Here is a 19,229-nt window from a genome sequence, read left to right on the forward strand (position 1 = left end):
AGAAGCAGCCAGTCCACATCACAAATGCTTTGCTGCTTAGATATTTTTCCAACAGAAACCCTAAATCATCAATTTCAAATTCAAACTTTTATATATCCTTAGAGCATGACAGAAATTCAGCCAACCACTTTGCTAAGACAACGTGCATGACCTTTGTTTCAGTCCCAATAAGTTTCTAGTTTTCATCTGAGACCTCCTCAGCCCAGCCTTCACTGTCCAGATCACTATCAGCATTTTGGTCGCAGACATTCAACCAGTCTCTAAGAAAATCTCAACTTTCCCTCATTTTTCTGTCTTCTGAATCCTACAAATTCTTCCAACTTCTGACTGTTTACCCAATTACAAAGCTGATTCCACATTTTGGGGTATTCTTATAACCATTTTCCATTCCTTGGTGCCAATTTTCTGTATTAAGCTATTTTTGCATCACTATGAGAGTGGGACTGGATAATTTATTTTTTACAAAGTAGGTTTAAGTGGCTTATGATTCTACAGGCTTTAGAGAAGACATAGTACTGGAATATGCTTCTGGGGAGGTCTCTGGAAGTTTACAGTCATGGCAGAAGTTGAAGCAGAATCTTGCACATCACAGGGCAAAAAGCAGGAACAAGAAACAGAGGGGCGAGTTGTTACACAGTTTTAAATAACCAGATCTTATGGGAACTCACTCACTATCATGAGGATATCACCAAATGGGATGGTGCTAAGCCATTTATGAGTAATCCACCCCAATGGTTAAATCACCTTTCACCAGGCCCATCTCCAACATTGAGAATTATATTTAAATATGAGATTTGGGAGGGGACACACATTCAAACCCTATCAGAGGAGTCTTTATGCTTTTTCCAATATAACATTATAACATTGGCAAAAAAAAAAAAAAAGGTAATTTGACTTCTTTTCCAATTGGGATGCATTTTATTGCTTTCTCCTGTCTGATTGCTCCAGATAGGACTTTCAGCATTATGTTGAACAACAGTGGTAAAAGTGGACATTCTTGTCATCTTCCAGATTTTAGAGGAAAGGCTTTTAGTTTTTCCCCACTTAGTGTGATACTAGCTGTGGGTCTGTCATATATGACTTTTATTATGTTGAGGTATGTTCATTCCATACCCAGTTTTCAAAGGGTTTTTATTATTAAAGAATATTAAATTTTATCAAAACTTTTTTAGCATAATTGAAATGATTATATGGATTTTGTCTGTGCTTTTTGTTTTGTTTTGTTTTGTTTTTTGTTTTTTTTTGAGATGAAGTCTCCCTCTGTCACCCAGGCTGGAGTGCAATGGCATGATCTCAGCTCAACGCAAACTCTGCCTCCCTGATTCAAGTGATTCTCCTTCTTCAGCCTCCTGAGTAGCTGGGATTACAGGTGCTCACCACCATGCCTGGCTAATTTTTGTATTTTTAGTACAGATGGGGCTTTGCCATGTTGGCCAGACTGGTTTCAAACTCCTGACCTCAGGTGATCCACCCACCTCGGCTTCCCAAATTGCTGGGATTACAGGTGTGATCCACTGTGCCTGGCCCCTTCATTCTCTTTATGTGATCTATCACATCGATTGATTTGCATGTTGAACCATCCTTGCATCCCTGGGATAAATCCCACTTGGTCATTATGAATTACCTATTTATGTATTGTTTAATTCAGTTTGCTAGGTGTTTTGCAAATTTTTGCACCAATATTCTCAGATATGGGCCTGTAGTTTGCTTTTTTTAATATGTCTTTGTCTGGTTTTGATATCAGGGTAATACTAGCCTCAAAGAATGAGTTCGGAAATGTTCTTTCCTTCTCTAGCTTTCAGTCTGGTCCTACAGACTTTTTTATTAAGGTTTTAATTTTGTTAATCGTTATTGGTCTGTTCAGGCTTTAGATTTTTTCCTAGTTCAATCTTGGTAAGTTGTGTGTGTCTAAGAATTAATTTCCTCTAGGTTTTCTAATTTGTTGGCATACAATTGCTGATAGTATTCACTAATGATCCTTTGCTTTTCTGAACTGTTACTTTTAATGTCTCCTTTTTCACCTCTGATTTTACTAATTTGTATCTTTTCTGTTTTTTAGTTAGCCTGTTTAAATATTTGTCAATTGTTTCACTTTTCAAAAAATCAACTTTTTCTTTCATTAATTCTTTACATTATTTTCATCATTTTAACTTTATCTACTTCTGCTCTAATCTTTACTATTTCTTTTCTTCTAACTTTGGGTTAGGTTTGGTCTTTTTATTCTAATTAATTAAGATGTATTTTTAGGTTATTTATTTGAAGTCTTTCTGTTTTTTATGTAGGCACTTACAGTTATAAATTTTCCTTTTATAACAGTATCTCTTTTACTATACTCCATAGGATTTTCTATGCTATGTTTCCATTATCATTTGTTTCAAGAAATTTTTCTATTTTCTTCTTAACTTTTTTATTGACCTACTAATCATTCAGGAGCATATTGTTTAATGTCCATGTGTTTGTATAGTTTCTTAAATTCCTTTTTTAATTGATTTCTAGTTTTATCCCCTGTAGTCAGAGAAAATGCTTGATATTACTTCAATTTTTTGGAATGTTTTTAGACTTGTTACTTAACATATGGTCTATCCTTGAAAATAACCCATGTGCTGGGGAGAAGAATGTGTATTCTGCAGCTGTTGGAAGAAATTTTCTGTAAATATCTATTAGGTTCATTTGTTCTATAGTACAGATTAAGTCTGATGTTTCTTTGTTTATTTTCTGTCTGGAAGGTCTATCTAATGACTAAAGTGGGGTGTTGAAGTGTCCAGCCATTGTTGTATTGAGATCTCTTTCTTTAGCTCTTGTAATACTTGCTTCATTTATCTAGATGCTTTAGTGTTGGGTGCATATATATTTTCAATTATTATATCCTCTTGATGAATTGATCTCTTTATTATTATATAATGACCTTTTAATTTCTTCCTACAGTCTTTTGTTGAAATCTATTTTTGTCTGGTATAAGTATGGCTATTTCTGCTTTTTTTGGTCTCTATTGGCATGGAATAATTTTTCCATCCTTTTATTTTCAGTCTAAATGTATCTTTATAGGTAAAGTGTGTTTTTTTGGTAGGTCACAGATTATTGTTCTGCTTCTCTATCCATTCATCCACTATTTTTCTTTTGACTGGAGTATATAGTTCATTTAAATTCAATGTTATCAGTGATAAGCACTTACTCCTGCAATTTTTTATTTGTTTTCTGATTGATTTTTGTCCTCTCTTCCTTCTTTCCTTTCTTCCTGTCTTCCTTTTAGTGAAGGTGATTTCTCCTGAATTATAATCTAATTTCTTGCTTTTTACTTTTTGTACATCTGTGGTACCCTTTTTGACTTGAAATTACCATAAGGCTTGAAAATAATATAATACATGATTTTAGACTGTGGACAATTTAACACTGATTGCATAAACAAAGAAACAAGCAAAACAGAGTTTGGAGCCAAGATGGCCCAATAGCAACAGCTCCAGTCTACAGCTCCCAGAATGAGAGACACAGAAGATGGGTGATTTCTGCATTTCCAAATGAGGTACCGGGTTCATCTCACTGGGGAGTGTCAGACAGAGGGTGCAGCACAGTGGGTACAGTGCACTGAGCATGAGCAGAAGCAAGGTTAGACATCACCTCACCCGGGAAGCACAAGGGGTCAGGGAATTCTCTTTCCTAGTCAAAGAAAGGGGTAACAGATGGCACCTGGAAAATTGGGTCACTGCCACCCTAACACTGCACTTTTCCAATGGTCTTAGCAAATGGCACACCAGGAGATTATATCTCACACATGGCTTGGAGGGTCCTACACACACAGAGCCTCACTCATTGCTAGCACAGCAGTCTGAGATCAAACTGCAAGGTGGCAGCGAGGCTGGGGGAGGGTCCCCTGCCATTGCTGAGGCTTGAGTAGGTAAAGCAGCCTGGAAGCTCGAGCTGGGTGGAGCCCACTTCAGCTCAAGGAGGCCTGCCTGCCTGTGTAGACTCCATCTCTGGGGGCAGGGCATAGCCAAACAAAAGGCAGCAGAAATCTCTGCAGACTTAAATGTCCCTGTCTGACAGCTTTGAAGAGAGTAGTGATTCTCCCAGCACGCAGCTGGAGATCTGAGAATGGGCAGACTGCCTCCTCAACTGGGTCCCTGAACCCCGAGTAGCCTAACTGGGAGGCACCCCCAGTAGGGGCGGACTGCCACCTAACATGGCCAGGTACTCCTGTGAGACAAAACTTCCAGAGGAACGATCAAGCAGCAGCACTTCCAGTTCAGCAATATCTGCTGTTCTGCAGCCACTGCTGCTGATACCCAGGCAAACAGGGTCAGCAGTGGACCTCCAGCAGACTCCAACAGACGTGCAGCCAAGGGCCCTGTCTGTTAGAAGGAAAACTAACAAACAGAAAGGACATCCATGCCAAAACCCCATCTGTACATCATCATCATCAAAGACCAAAGGTAGATAAAACCACAAAGACGGGGAAAAAACAGCAGAAAAACTGGAAACTCTAAAAATCAAAGTGCCTCTCCTCCTCCAAAGGAATCTCCTCACCAGCAACGGAACAAAGCTGGATGGAGAATGACTTTGATGAGTTGAGAGAAGAAGGCTTCAGACAATCAAACTACTCCAAGCTAAAGGAGAAAGTTTGAACCCATGGCAAAGAAGTTAAAAACCTTGAAAAAAAATTAGATGAATGGCTAAGTAGAATAAACAAAGCAGAGAAGCCCTTAAAGGACCTGATGGAGCTGAAAACCACGGCTTGAGAACTACATGATGAATGCCCAAGCCTCAGTAGCTGATTCAATCAACCAGAAGAAAGGGTATCAGTGATAGAAGATGAAATGAATGAAATGAAGTGAGAAGAGAAGTTTAGAGAAAAAAGAATAAAAAGAAATGAACAATGCCTCCAAGAAATATGGGACTATGTGAAAAGACCAAATCTACGTCTGATTGGTGTACCTGAAAGTGACAGGGAGAATGGAACGAAGTTGGAAAACACTCTGCAGGATATTATCCAGGAGAACTTCCCCAATCTAGCAAGGCAGGCCAACATTCAGATTCAGGAAATACAGAGAATGCCACAAAGATACTCCTCGAGAAGAGCAACTCCAAGACACATAATTGTCAGATTCACCAAAGTGGAAATGAGGAAAAAATGTTAAGGGCAGCCAGAGAGAAAGGTCAGGTTACCCACAAAGGGAAGCCCATCAGACTAACAGCTGATCTCTCAGCAGAAACTTTACAAGCCAGAAGAGAGTGGCGGCCAATATTCATCATTCTTAAAGAAAAGAATTTTCAACCCAGAATTTCATATCCAGCCAAACTAAGCTTCATAAGTGAAGGAAAAATAAAATACTTTACAGACAAGCTAATGCTGAGAGATTTTGTCACCATCAGGTCTGCCCTAAAAGAGCTCCTGAAGGAAGCGCTAAACATGGAAAGGAACAACCAGTACCAGTCACTGCAAAAATGCCAAATTGTAAAGACCGTCGATGCTAGGAAGAAACTGCATCAACTAACGAGCAAAATAACCAGCTAACATCATCATGACAGGATCAAATTCACACATAACAATATTAACCTCAAATGTAAATGGGCTAAGTGCTCCAATTAAAAGACACAGACTGGCAAATTGGATAAACAGTCAAGACCAATCCATGTGCTGTATTCAGGAAACCTATCTCATGTGCAGAGACACACACAGGCTCAAAATAAAGGGATGGAGGAAGATCTACCAAGCAAATGGAAAACAAAAAAAAAGGCAGGGGTTGCAATCCTAGTCTCTGATAAAACAGATTTTAAACCAGCAAAGATCAAAAGAGACAACGAAGGCCATGACATAATGGAAAGGGATCAATTCAACAAGAAGAGCTAATTATCCTAAATATATATGCACCCAATACAGGAGCATCCAGATTCATAAAGCAAGTCCTGAGTGGCCTACAAAGAGACTTAGACTCCCACACAATAATAATGGGAGACTTTAACACTCCACTGTCACTATTAGACAGATCAATGAGACAGAAAGTTAACAAGGATATCCAGGAACTGAACTCAGCTCTACACCAAGCAGACCTAATAGGCATCTACAGAACTCTCCACCCTAAATCAACAGAATACACATTCTTTTCAGCACCACACCTATTCCAAAATTGACCACATAGTTGGAAGTAAAGCACTCCTCAGCAAATGTAAAAGAACAGAAATCGTAACAAACTGTCTCTCAGACCACAGTGCAATCAAACTAGAACTTAGGATTAAGAAACTCACTCAAAACCGCTCAACTATATGGAAACTGAACAACCTGCTCCTGAATGACTACTGGGTACATAACGAAATGAAGGCAGAAATAAAGATGTTCTTTGAAACCAACGAGAACAAAGACACAACATACCAGAATCTCTGGGACGCATTCAAAGTGGTGTGTACAGGGAAATTTATAGCACTAAATGCCCACAAGAGAAAGCAGGAAAGATCAAATATGGACACCCTAACATCACAATTAAAAGAACTAGAAAAGCAAGAGCAAACACAATCAAAAGCTAGCAGAAGGCAAGAAATAACTAAAATCAGAGCAGAACTGAAGGAAATAGAGACACAAAAAAACCTTCAAAAAATCAATGAATCCAGGAGCTGGTTTTTTGAAAAGATCAACAAAATTGATAGACCACCAGCAAGACTAATAAAGAAGAAAAGGGAGAAGAATCAAATAGATGCAATAAATAATGATAAAGGTGATATCACCACCGATCCCACAGAAATACAAACTACCATCAGTGAATATTATAAACACCTCTATGCAAATAAACTAGAAAATCTAGAAGAAATGGATAAATTCCTTGACACATGCACCCTCCCAAGACTAAACCAGGAAGAAGTTTAATCTCTGAATAGAACAATAACAGGCTCTGAAATTGAGGCAATAATCAATAGCTTACCAATCAAAAAAGCCTAGGACCAGATGGATTCACAGCCGAATTCTACCAAAGGTACAAGGAGGAGCTAGTACCATTTCTTCTGAAACTATTCCAATCAATAGAAAAAGAGGGAATCCTCCCTAACTCATTTTATGAAGCCAGCATCATCCTGATACCAAATCCGGGCAGAGACACAACCAAAAAAGAGAATTTTAGACCAATATCCTTGATGAACATTGATGCAAAAATCCTCAATAACATACTGGCAAACCGAATCCAGCATCACGTCAAAAAGCTTATCCACCATGATCAAGTGGGCTTCATCCCTGGGATGCAAGGCTGGTTAAATATATGCAAATCGATAAATGTAATCCAGCATATAAACAGAACCAAAGACAAAAACCACATGATTATCTCAACAGATGCAGAAAAGGCCTTTGCCAAAATTCAACAACATTCATGCTAAAATCTCTCAATAAATTAGGTATTGATGGGACGTATCTGAAAATAATAAGAGCTATCTATGACAAACCCACAGCCAATGTCATACTGAATGGGCAAAAATTGGAAGCATTCTCTTTGAAAACTGACAGAAGACAGGGATGCCCTCTCTCACCACTCCTATTCAACATAGTGTTGGAAGTCCTGGCCAGGGAAATCAGGCAGGAGAAGGAAATAAAGGGTATTCAATTAGGAAAGGAGGAAGTCAAATTGTTCCTGTTTGCAGATGACATGATTGTATATCCAGAAAACCCCATCGTCTCAGCCCAAAATCTCAAGCTGATAAGCAACTTCAGCAAAGTCTCAGGATACAAAATCAATGTACAGAAATCACAAGCATTCTTATACACAAATAACAGACAAACAGAGAGCCAAATCATGAGTGAATTCCCATTCACAATTGCTTCAGAGAGAATAAAATACCTAGGAATCCAACTTACAAGGGATGTGAAGGACCTCTTCAGGGAGAGCTACAAACCACTGCTCAATGAAATAAAAGAGGTTACAAACAAATGGTAGAACATTCCAAGCTCATGGGTAGGAAGAATCAGTATCGTGAAAATGGCCGTACTGCCCAAGGTAATTTACAGATTCAATGCCATCCCCATCAAGCTACCAATATCTTTCTTCACAGAATTGGAAAAAACTACTTTAAAGTTCATATGTTTACTCTTTCTATTTGAGATTTTTGCACCCCATAATTACCATATTATAACATTCAGTGTTTTTCCATGTGCTATTGCTAGTGAGTTCTGTACCGTCAGATGATTTCTTATTGCTCACTTACTTTTTTTCTTTTAGGTTAGGATATCCCTGTAGCATTTCTTGTAGGACAGGTCTGGTGTTGATGAAATCCCTCAGTTTTTGTTTGTCGGAAAAAGTTCTTATTTTTCCGTCAAGTTTAAAGGACGTTTTTGCCAGATACATTACTCTAAAGTAAAAGTCTTGTTTTCCTTCAGCTTTTTAAATATGTCATGCCAGTCTCCCAGCCTGTCAATTTTCCCCTGAAAAGTCTGCTGTCAGATGTATCGGAGTTCCATTGAAAGTTATTTGTTTCTCTTGTCTCGATGCTTTTAGAATCATTTTTTTATCCTTAACCTTTGGGAGTTCAGTTAAGTGCCTTGAGGTGGTCTTCTTTGGATTAAATCTGCTTTATGTTCTGTAACTTTCTGTTACTCGAATGTTGATATCAAATGTTAAGGAATTGTTTAATATTATTTAATATTATTTATTTAAATAAATGTTCAACTCATCTCTTTTTCAACCTCCTCTTTAAGACCAATAACTCTTAGATTTGCTATTTTGAGGCTATTTTTTAAATTCTACAGGCATGCTTTATTTTTTATTCTTTTTTATCTCATCTGACTTTGTATTTTATATAGTCTGACTTCAAGTTCACTAAATCTATCTTCTCCTTGGTGAATTCTTTTAAGTAATTCTGATCCATTCTTCAGTATGACAATAGCATTTTAACTTCAGAATTTCTGCTTTATTCTTTTTATTTCAATCTCATTGTTAAATTTATCTCATAGAATTTTGAATTCCTTCTCTGTCTTATATTGCACATTTCTCTGAATTACCTCAACCAGCTATTTTGGATTTCCTGTATGAAAGGTCACATATCTCTGTTTTTCCAGGATTTGTCCCTGGTGCTTTATTTAGCTTGTTTGGTGAGGTAATGTTTTCCTGGATGGCCTTGATAGTTGTAGATGTTCATCTGTATCTGGGCATTGAAGAGTTCAGTCTTTATTGTAGTCTTCACAGTCTGGGCTTGTTAGTGCCCATTATCTTTGGGAACACTTTCCAGGTATTCAAAGAAACTTGGGTCCCAAACCCAATAGCAAAGTTGTTTATGCAAACACATAGAGGTACTGCCTTTGTGGCCTTGGATTAACATCAAGAAAAATTCTGTTGATTTATCAAGTAGAGACTCTTGTTCTCTTACCTTACTTTCTCTCAAATCAGCAGTCACTCTTTGTGTGCTGAGACATGTGAAGCTGGGGTTGGGGTAACATAAGCACTCCTGTGGCCACCACCACTGAGACTGTGCTGGTTCACACCTGAAATAGGCACAGAACTTGGTCTCACGCAAGGCCCACTGCAAGCACTACTTGGCTACCATATAAGTTTATTCAAAGCCCTAGGACTCTGTGATTAATAGGTGGCAAAGACAGCCAGGTTTGTGTCTCTGCCTATAGGGTGGCAAGTTCCCCTAGCCATGAGTGGGTCCACAGATGCTACCTGGGAGCCAGAAATTAAAGCATAGGATCTTCAAAATTTACCTGCTCTTCTATTTTATTGTAGCTAACCTGGCACTTAGGGAATAAGACAAAGTATTTTCTACTCTTCCTTCCCCTGTCTGCAGGCAGAAGAGCCTCTTCTATGACTGCCAACACTACTGGCCCATGGGGGGTTTCCACCAAATCATCATCACTTTCTCACTTAAAGCCCAAGGACTCTTTAATTAGCTTGTGATAAATTCTGCAATGCCTGGGACTCAAACTTTGGCCCAGGGCAAGTGCAGAAATGCTGACCAAGAAGACTCTAGGCCTGGACTCAGGGACTCTAAGAATCCGCTTGGTGCTCTACCCCACTGTGGTTGAGCTGGCATATCAGGTGCAATGCAGTGGACCCTTTACTTTCCCCCCTGCTATTCTCAAGCAGAAGTCTTTCACCATAGCTACCACAGCTAGAAATGTACTGGGTCACACCTGAAGTTAGCGCTTCTCAGAGTCCAATGCCCATGGTGTATTACCTGGTTGTCACTGGTTTTTATTCTGGGTACAGGGGTTCTTTAGTCAGCAGGTGATGAATTCTGCCAGGTCTTTACTGACATGGCAGCACTGAGTTTAATGAAAAGTCCTCCAGTCACTGTGCTCTCCCTCTCCCAAATTCACAGGTTTCTCTGTGTTTTGTGGCTGCTGCTAGGTGGGAGTGGGGGAGCGGTATTGTGAGCACTCCCTTAGCTTTTCTGGCTGCTGTCTCAGTAGACCCCATTCTCCCCACCCTCCACATTCCACTGGCTCTGAGTCCAGCTCAGAATATGAATTGCCTAATAATTGAAGTCCTTGTGGCCTAGACTGCCCTTAAGTTCTCTTAGAGTCCAATAGCATGTCAACTCATGATGGCAAGACTTGTAAAAACTCAAGCTCCCAACACTAAGATGGGAGGTTTTCCTCTTTCTAAGGCCAATACAAGTGCTCCCCCCATTGGCAGATGTCAGCTGAGTACAGTCTGGTTCTGCTTTTCACTATGACAGGGTAGTACTGAGTTTATTGCAAAACCTCACAAACTATGCTCTCCCTCTCCCAAACATACTATCTCTGCATGATGTAGCCACTGCTGGTGGTTGAAAAAGAGGTGGCATCCGTGCTTCTAGACCATCTTTTATTTGTTTGTCTTCTCCAATGTCTGTTTCAGTGATATGAAGTTAATACCAGGTACTGTGATTGCTCACCCAATTTTTGGTCCCTTTGACAGTGCTTCTTGAATGTAGTGAGTTGTGAAAATTTGGTGTTTTTGTGTGGTGGATGAGAATGTAGGCTTCTATTCTGCCCTATTATTCTGTCTCTGCCTTAAATTTTTTTAGATTCAGGGAGTATATTTGCAGGTTTATTACATGGATATATTGTGTGATGCTGAACAATGTGGGATATAATAGATCCCATCACCTAGGCAGTAAGCATAGCACTCATAGTTTCTCACCCCCTGCCCTCCTCCTTCCCTCCTTCATCTAGTAATTCTCAGCATCTGTTGCTGTCATCTTTATATTCATGAGTACCCCATGTTTAGATCCTTCTTATAGGCAAGAACATGTGGTATTTGGTTTTCTGTTCCTGTATTAATTTCCCTAGGATAATGGCCTCCAGACGTATGCATGTTGCTGCACAGGACATGATTGTATTCTTTTTAATGTGTGCATAGTATTTTATGGTGTATATGTGGCACATATTTCTATCCAATTTATTGATTCACACATAAGTTAATTCCATGCCTTCCCTATTGTGAACAGCAATATGACGCATATACAAGTGCATGTGGGGTTTCTTTTCGTAGAATTTTAAATTTTCTTTTGGATATATACTCAGCAATGGAATTGCTGGTTGAATAGTACTTCTGTTTTAAATTCTTTGAAAAATCTCCAAACTGCTTTTCACAGTGGCTGAACTATTTACATTCTCACCAACAGTGTATAAGCATTTCATTTTCTCTGAAGTCTAACCAGAATTTGTTATTTTTTTTTTTTTTTTTTTGCTTTTTAATAGTAGCCATTCTGGCTAATATGAGATGGTATCTCACATTGATTTGCATTTCTCTGATGATTAGTGATGTTGAACATTAAGAAAACAACCCCATTAAAACATTGACAAGGGACATAAGCAGACACTTCTCAAAAGAAGACAAGCCGGGCACAGTGGCTCAAGCCTGTAATCCCAGCACTTTGGGAGGCTGGGGTGGGAGGATCACAAGGTCAGGAGATCGAGACCATCCTGGCTAACACGGTGAAGCCCTGTCTGTACAAAAAATACAAAAAATTAGCCGGGCGTGGTGGCGGGTGCCTGTAGTCCCAGCTACTCGGGAGGCTGAGGCAGGAGAATGGCGTGAATCCAGGAGGAAGAGCTTGCAGTGAGCCAAGATCACACCACTGCACTCCAGCCTGCGTGACAGAGCGAGACTCCGTCTCAAAAAAAAAAAAAAATATATATATATATATATACACAGAAGTGGGATTCTTATTCTATCACAATAAGCTGCCTTTCCTTTGCAAATACAAAATCAAACCATTCGAAAAATCGCTTTAATTGTAGGGATTGACAGTATGTTTCCCCTTCTCTATCTCCTTCCCTCTTTTGTGATTTTTTTTTTTCTGATCACTATGAATCCACTCAGCAGAGTAATCTCCATTCTTAATCTGTGTGAATTGTGGTGATCAGCTAGTCAGCTCTCTTAAAATCACTAACAAAAAAGTTTTAAATTTCCTAGTTAGTAATACATTTTTAGCATGCCACAAGATACCCTTAGAACAAGGACTTCTGGTCCAGGCATTACGGACTATGATGATTAGTTCTCTGGATTTCTATAAGCTTCGAAATTAAAAGGTAAAAATCTAAAATAAATTGGACTTCATACTATTTATACATTTATTGGGTTTGTTAATTATTCCATAGGAAAACAGATGAAAGGCTTTTGTAGAATTCAATTCTGCTTCACCTTATTTAGGGTTACAAGAAGGGAATTATATTGATGTAATTGACAGACTGAATTAACCTCAGTCATCACATGTGATTTTTCTAGAGTTTTTTTAATGGTGCTGACATTCTCTTCAATATGTCCATGCTTAGCTTGGGTTTCTGGGGGAGAGACAAGTAGCTAGTACTACCCATCTAAAACATAATGTTCATTAGTTGGAATAATAATGTGATATGATAGTTTTCAAGATGATGCCCTCAATTTCTTTCCTCCCTGCATGCACATGCTGCTCTTTACATTGACAGCTGGAGTCGAATCTCCAATTTCTTGAATCTGTGCTGGTCACAATGACTTGCTTTACCAATAGGATGGAGCAGAAGTTGTATTCTAGGACCTCCAAGGCTAGGTCTTAAGAAGCTTTGTAGTTTTGCCTGTGTGTCTTGGGACCAACTACCAAGTTGTGAGCACTCCAGATAAAATGGAGAGGTCAGATAGGCATCACACTCAGCAGCCAATATGCACTGCCAGCCATATGAGTGACCCGTCTAGGCTCTTTAGTCTAGTGGAGCTTTCAGGTGAGTTCAGCAGCAGCCAACCAACAGCAACTGCAAGAAAGACTCCAAAAGAGAACTTTTGTAGTGCCCATCAACCCACAAAACCATGAGAAATAACATTATTTAAAATCACTGAACAAATAATAACAATAAACAATATTAAACAATAAATAATTCCTTAAGTTTGGGAATGGCTTACTATTCAGCAAGAGATAGCTAGAACAAGTACTAAATATTGCACAATACTGAATAAGTGTAAGTTTAGTTGTATAATATACTTCTACATTTTAAAGCCATTGACATTTCTGGAAAGAGTGCAAAAGTGAGCACTGATTAAATGGTTTCCAAGATAAGTTGTCTGTTGTATCTCAACATCATCACTTACCAATGGGAGCTGCATTTTGTTTTTGGAAAATATATATATTAATGTTCATTTTAAAAAATATACTAACAATTTTTTAGAAAGGCATAAACTATTTTGAAAAAAATTTGAGCAAACCAGAGAAGTGTAAACTTTAAGGCTCTAATCATATTTATATGCTATTTAACCCACAAATCCAAAGTCTGATGACAAACATGTTTATCTAATACTGATATTTGGATAAATAAGTTAAACTAACAGTTTTCTATTTAAATGATATGCCTTATAATTGGTATGATGTTGAGATGGCTGCAGTGGATGGGCTCATCACCATAATAATATTTTCCCTTTAACAGTTTTTTAGAATATTAAGAGAGAACCAGAGAGTCTACATCTGGGTTACACAGCAGTAATAAAATCAGAGTGACACTTACTTTGCAGCAGCGGGACTGGAATTCTTGCTGTTGGGGTTGGTGGCAGCAAACTCAATTATGGGTGTCTCCTGCTTCATGCTTGGATGGTGTGTTGGAACATTTCCTGTTTAGAACTTTCTAACACTTCCTGACTAGAGCTGTTTAAAATAGAAACAAACCCCTCTGATTTTGAATTTAGCCTATTTATTGTTATAATTTGTTCATATGTTTCTACTTTTTAGACTGTGTCTTTCTTGTAGACAGAAGTCGTATCTTATACCTCTTTTTCTTCAGCAGCAGTGTGCTTGGCACCGAGTTGAATTGTCAGGTTCGTTGAGTAAGTAAAGTAAAATTATACTAGAATTAAACTATTAAATTTATCAATTTTTCTCAGAAAATATATAGCTAAGTATGACGTATGAATCAATTCACTCACTGATTCAACAAACATTTTTTAAGTGACCACAGTACACTATGAGCTAGGAATATGGCAGTAAACAAATCTCACCTTGTCTCAAACTTCAGTGGATCCAGGAGTCTCTAGAAGTTTAATTCTTGCTCAATTAGCAATTCCTTTTCACTGAAGACTTGACAAGAAGGTTTGAGAAGGCAAGAGTGTGTGAACTCAGCAGATGTTTGTAATGCACCTACTGTGTGCCAGAAGCTGTAGTGTCACAGGGTCTGCCTGTGTTTCCTAGGAAAGGTGAAAACTAAGAACAATATTTTAAACAACAAATAATGTCAGGTATGCATTGTGATGGAGAAGGAAAGCGCTGGGTCCCAAGAGTATAAAAGGCACTAAGCCTAGCGTGGGTTCCAGGCGTCTCTGGCATAGCGCCTTCCTAGGTCGTGGTTGTCCCTCCTTGTTGCTCCTGCTGTCTTCTTCAGTTACTTCTGCTTCTCTGCATTTCCTCATTTTACAGTGTGTGAGATGCAGTCATCTCTGAACAGGAATAGGCAACTGTGCACCTGTTATGCCATGCTTGATGCTCTGCATTGATGTACACTGGGCCCAGGTTTCCCTAGTGGACTGCTTGGGCCGTTCTTGTCATCTGGCTCTGAAGTCTTTGTTCACAGAGGTGCACTTGCCAGATGGGGAAGCCAGAGATCTGGGGTCCTCTGATGAGGCCACTCTCACCCTGCTTATCTTCCCTGACATACCTAACAGATGAAGCTCAGGTGGGCGATGCACCTCAGGCCACAGCCTGGACTGTTGTAACCAAGCGAGTTATAGAGGAACGCCACACTTTGAGACAAATTAAGGAGTCCTTTATTAGCCGGCGATCGAGGGCAGCTAACGCTCAAAGTTCTCTTGGCCCTGAGGAAGGGGCTGGTTTTGTTTTTATTCTGTGGTCTAAATAGGTGAGGGGAAAGTTTAACTGAAACAATTTTTACAGAAGCAGAGCTGGCAAATAGTTAAAAAATTAATTGGTTACAAAAGCAGTTACAAAACAAATAAACAGTTCCAGGTGCAGGGGCTTAAACTATCACAGAAAGAGAAATGCAGGGGTTTTGCGTGACATTCACCGAGTGCGTCCCCAGGAGCTGCTGGTGCAGCTTGCCTCAATATCTTATCAGTAAGTGCATTCCTGGACGTGCTTTGAGTCAGTTTACACTAGTTATGCCCTTAAGGGAGGGAGGTAATGGGGGCTGCACTTGAAGAAACTAAAATGGAGTCTCTCTGGCTCTCTCTCCGCTAGGAGAGAGTTACTCAGGTTAAAACAAAGTAGGGGATCACAGGACCATATACAATTCTTCAAACTCCAGCTTCGACTCTCTTTCTAATTGCTCTCTTAGGACAGTATATTTAGATCGGAGTAAATGAAAGTAATGTTATTAGTAGATAAGATTAAAATCGATCCCATTTGTAAAAAGGGAAGTAGATTATTTGTGAACTGTAATACTTTTTTTAGTGAAGAATCACCTTAAAACTTGGAACCTGGATACAAGATAATTCCTTCATTCTGCAAAAGTTTAGTAGCAAACTATATGCCAGGACTGTGCTAGGTGCTAGGTACTAGGGATACATGGTTGACTATATAGTATAAGATGCCTTGGAGTGCCAGATAGTTTCATATAAATGGCTTATGCAGTATATAGACAGTGTGGTAAAAAGAGACTATTGTGATGCACAGAGGACAGACAATAAAGCATCTTCGAATGGTAGATAAATGTGTTTGGACTTTTCACTCAGGGCTGTTGAAGTTTTTGAAGGTCAGTGGTCTCAGAGTTTTGGTGTTTTCAAGCCCTGCTAAGTACTTTGTTTCTAGCTGATGATTGGCCACCATTACTGATCATCTATTGGCTCTGTCTGATTCAGCAATCCCACCAGTGAGTATTTATGCAAAGGAAAAGAAATCAATGTATCAGAAAGATAACTGTACTTGTGTATTTGTTGCAACACTATTCACAGTAGCACAGATATAAAATCAACCTAATGTCCATCAACAAATGACTGGAGAAAGAAAATGTAGAAAATATATGCAATGAAATACTATTCAGGCATAAAAAACAATAGAATCATAACTTTTGCAGACACATGGATGGAACTGGAGGCCATTGTTGTAAGTGAAGCAAGCCAGACACAGAGTAAACATCGTATTTTATCACTCATAAGCGGGTGCTAAAAGATGTGTAGATATTGACGTAGAGAGTGTAATGATAAGGGAGACTCAGCAGGGTGAGGGGATGGAAGGGGTGAACTGTGAGAAATTACTTAATGGGTACAATGTGCGTTATTCTGGTGATGGATACCTAAAAGCCCTGACTTCACCACTGTGCCATCCATGCTTACAGCAAAATTGCACTTGGAACCCTTAAATTTATACACAAAAAGTCTTAGACCTCTCTCTCTTCTCTCATAAGATTCAGAGCTCAGTGATCCCCTTCGATCTCCTCAGCCTGCTCAGTTTTCATTTTCCTACCTAAGGTGATTTTGGGCAGAGACAAGGGAGTGTTTCAGGAAGATGTTCTCAGGCACACACTTCTAAAGAAAAATAGGAGGCTTTTCTAGTGGCCTTTATCTAGTCACTGCTTTAAGCAAGGAATAAAACATCTGTGGCTAAAATTCATAAAACTGTGTTTCCCACCCACCCTTCAGACCTGACAGAAGAGATTTTAGGACTTTAAGGGAACAGCTTTTTTCTGACCCAAAAGGGCACAGTAGTGCAAAGGCCAATGTCACGTAAGTACCTTTTCCCCATCTGTAAAATAACTTTCAGGTAGTATTCCCACAGCTGGAATCAGTACAGTGTTTTGACTGAGGTATTGGAAAAGCCTATGAGTTCATTATCATTTGAACATATGAGTAATGGAAAATTTAGGCAGAATTGTATTTGAAAGGATTATTTATGCAATTTTTAATTAACTGATTTATATTGCGGTTATTTCAAACAATAAAAATCAGGTCATTGTGTTGTAAGCTAGAAATATGTACAATAACACATGGTCTTGATTATCTCACATAATGAATTGAAGATTAAAGCAAAATAATTTATCTTAGGGAATTTTGTGACAGTTTCTCTTTCACTTTGCTTTAATAATGACTTCAAGCTGTTGTACATATATAGAGAACTCCTGACTAAAGAGAATTTTTTTGACTATTGTGCTATGTTTCTGTAACTTTTTAAGATCTAGAGGAACATACATTTAGTCTCAGTTGGCCAACTAAATGTTATGGAGTCAGCTTCCGTGTTATGTGCTGAGCGTTGAAGGAATGGTGGAGACAAGGCTGCTGCCCTCGCAGAGTCTACAGAGAAAACCTGATGAAGTGTGGCAGGGAACATGCTGGGAGCATCCCAGGATGCCAAAAGCCCACACAGATGGAACACCTGCCTTAGAACCGGGGAGGGTCAGACAAGGAGAGTTGTCAGGAAAAACAAGGGAAGTTTAATCTGCAGGAATAGAAACACACTTGAGAAATCCATGGGGAATGAAAAGAGAATGGCTGAGCAGCAGCAGATTGTCAAAAAGGAAACCAACATGGAGCAGCCAAAGAGGTTGATGGAGAACCAGGAGAAAGAAGGTGACACTGAAGCCAAGGGAAAGAAAGTGTTTCAACATTCCTGGGAAAAAATGACATGCTCTGTCTTAACCTTGCTGTTTTATGAGTCATATAGCCACATTCCAGGTTCTGAGAAGTCCAGCACTAAAGATGTTTCTTTTAGTTTGCTTAACCCAGCATTTGCCAGAATAATCTGGGCTCAGTGTGAGTGTGTGTGCGTGTGTGTGCATGTGTGTTCTACTAATATCTCACTGAGGGTAGTGCTCTATACAACATAATTTTTAAAATACTGGTTATATCCATCTTTTTGTTCAGCTGCAGCACTTACAAAGGTCAACTTTGATCATGTGCCTTCGTTACTAAAGGAAACAAAACAAACTAATGAATAAAGCCCACCCGGCAGTGGTCCTCACTACCTGTAGGATGGAGCCCACCTGGCTTGGCCTGAGTGCCCTGTGCTGACCTGGCCGTGATGTTTTCTGCCTGCTGCTTTGCCTCCCCTTTCCTCCTGGAGAAGGTAGAGATCCTCTGAGCTTTGGCCCGTCTGGAACATGTGTCCTTCCCCTCATGTGGCCCATGTTTTCCTGAGTCCACTTTAATCTCATTTAAGGGTATAGAACTTCCCTTAAAGCTTTTGGTCCGGTCTCACTCTGTGTGCTGTCTTCCTGCCCCTTCTACAATGTACATGCTTTACTGATACATTAATTATGCTATACCAGCCGAGGTTTTTACTTCTATATAATTTTATATCATCATCTTTTTTCTTAGAGCTTAGTTCACTTATTTATTCAGTCTTTCCACAATATAATTGCATGTCATATAATTTCATATTTATTTTCATTGGTGTTTATATATCTTTTCTGTAAAAATGGAGGCTTTCTAAATAGATCTTCATTAGTGTTGGAAGAACAAGGTTTTAAGTCTCGGTCTCAGCCAAAAGGTGTTTCCCGCATTACCAGGAGGGAAAGAAACACTTACATTGTTGCATTAGATATTCTTACAGAGAAAGAGAACCATGTGTAATGGAAAATTGCGAACTTTGCCTAAGGGAGACCAGGTTGATTCACTGAGAAAGTTTGAATTGGTTTAGAAAGCATAGTTCTGAGTTTTCTAGAAGGACAAAAGTTAGAGTAGGGCAAAAGAAGTAATGCACATATCGAAAAATTAGAAATATCTCAAATTAACAACCTAATATCACAACTGAAAGAATTAGAGAAGCAAGAAGAACTCAACCACAAAGCATATAGAAGACAAGAAATAACTAAAATAAGAGCTGAATAGAAAGAAATTGAGACATGAAAAAAAGTTCAAAAGATCACT

The sequence above is a fragment of the Gorilla gorilla genome, chromosome 21 (assembly GCF_029281585.2).
Source record: "Gorilla gorilla gorilla isolate KB3781 chromosome 21, NHGRI_mGorGor1-v2.1_pri, whole genome shotgun sequence".
NCBI classification, from domain to species: Eukaryota; Metazoa; Chordata; class Mammalia; order Primates; family Hominidae; genus Gorilla; species Gorilla gorilla.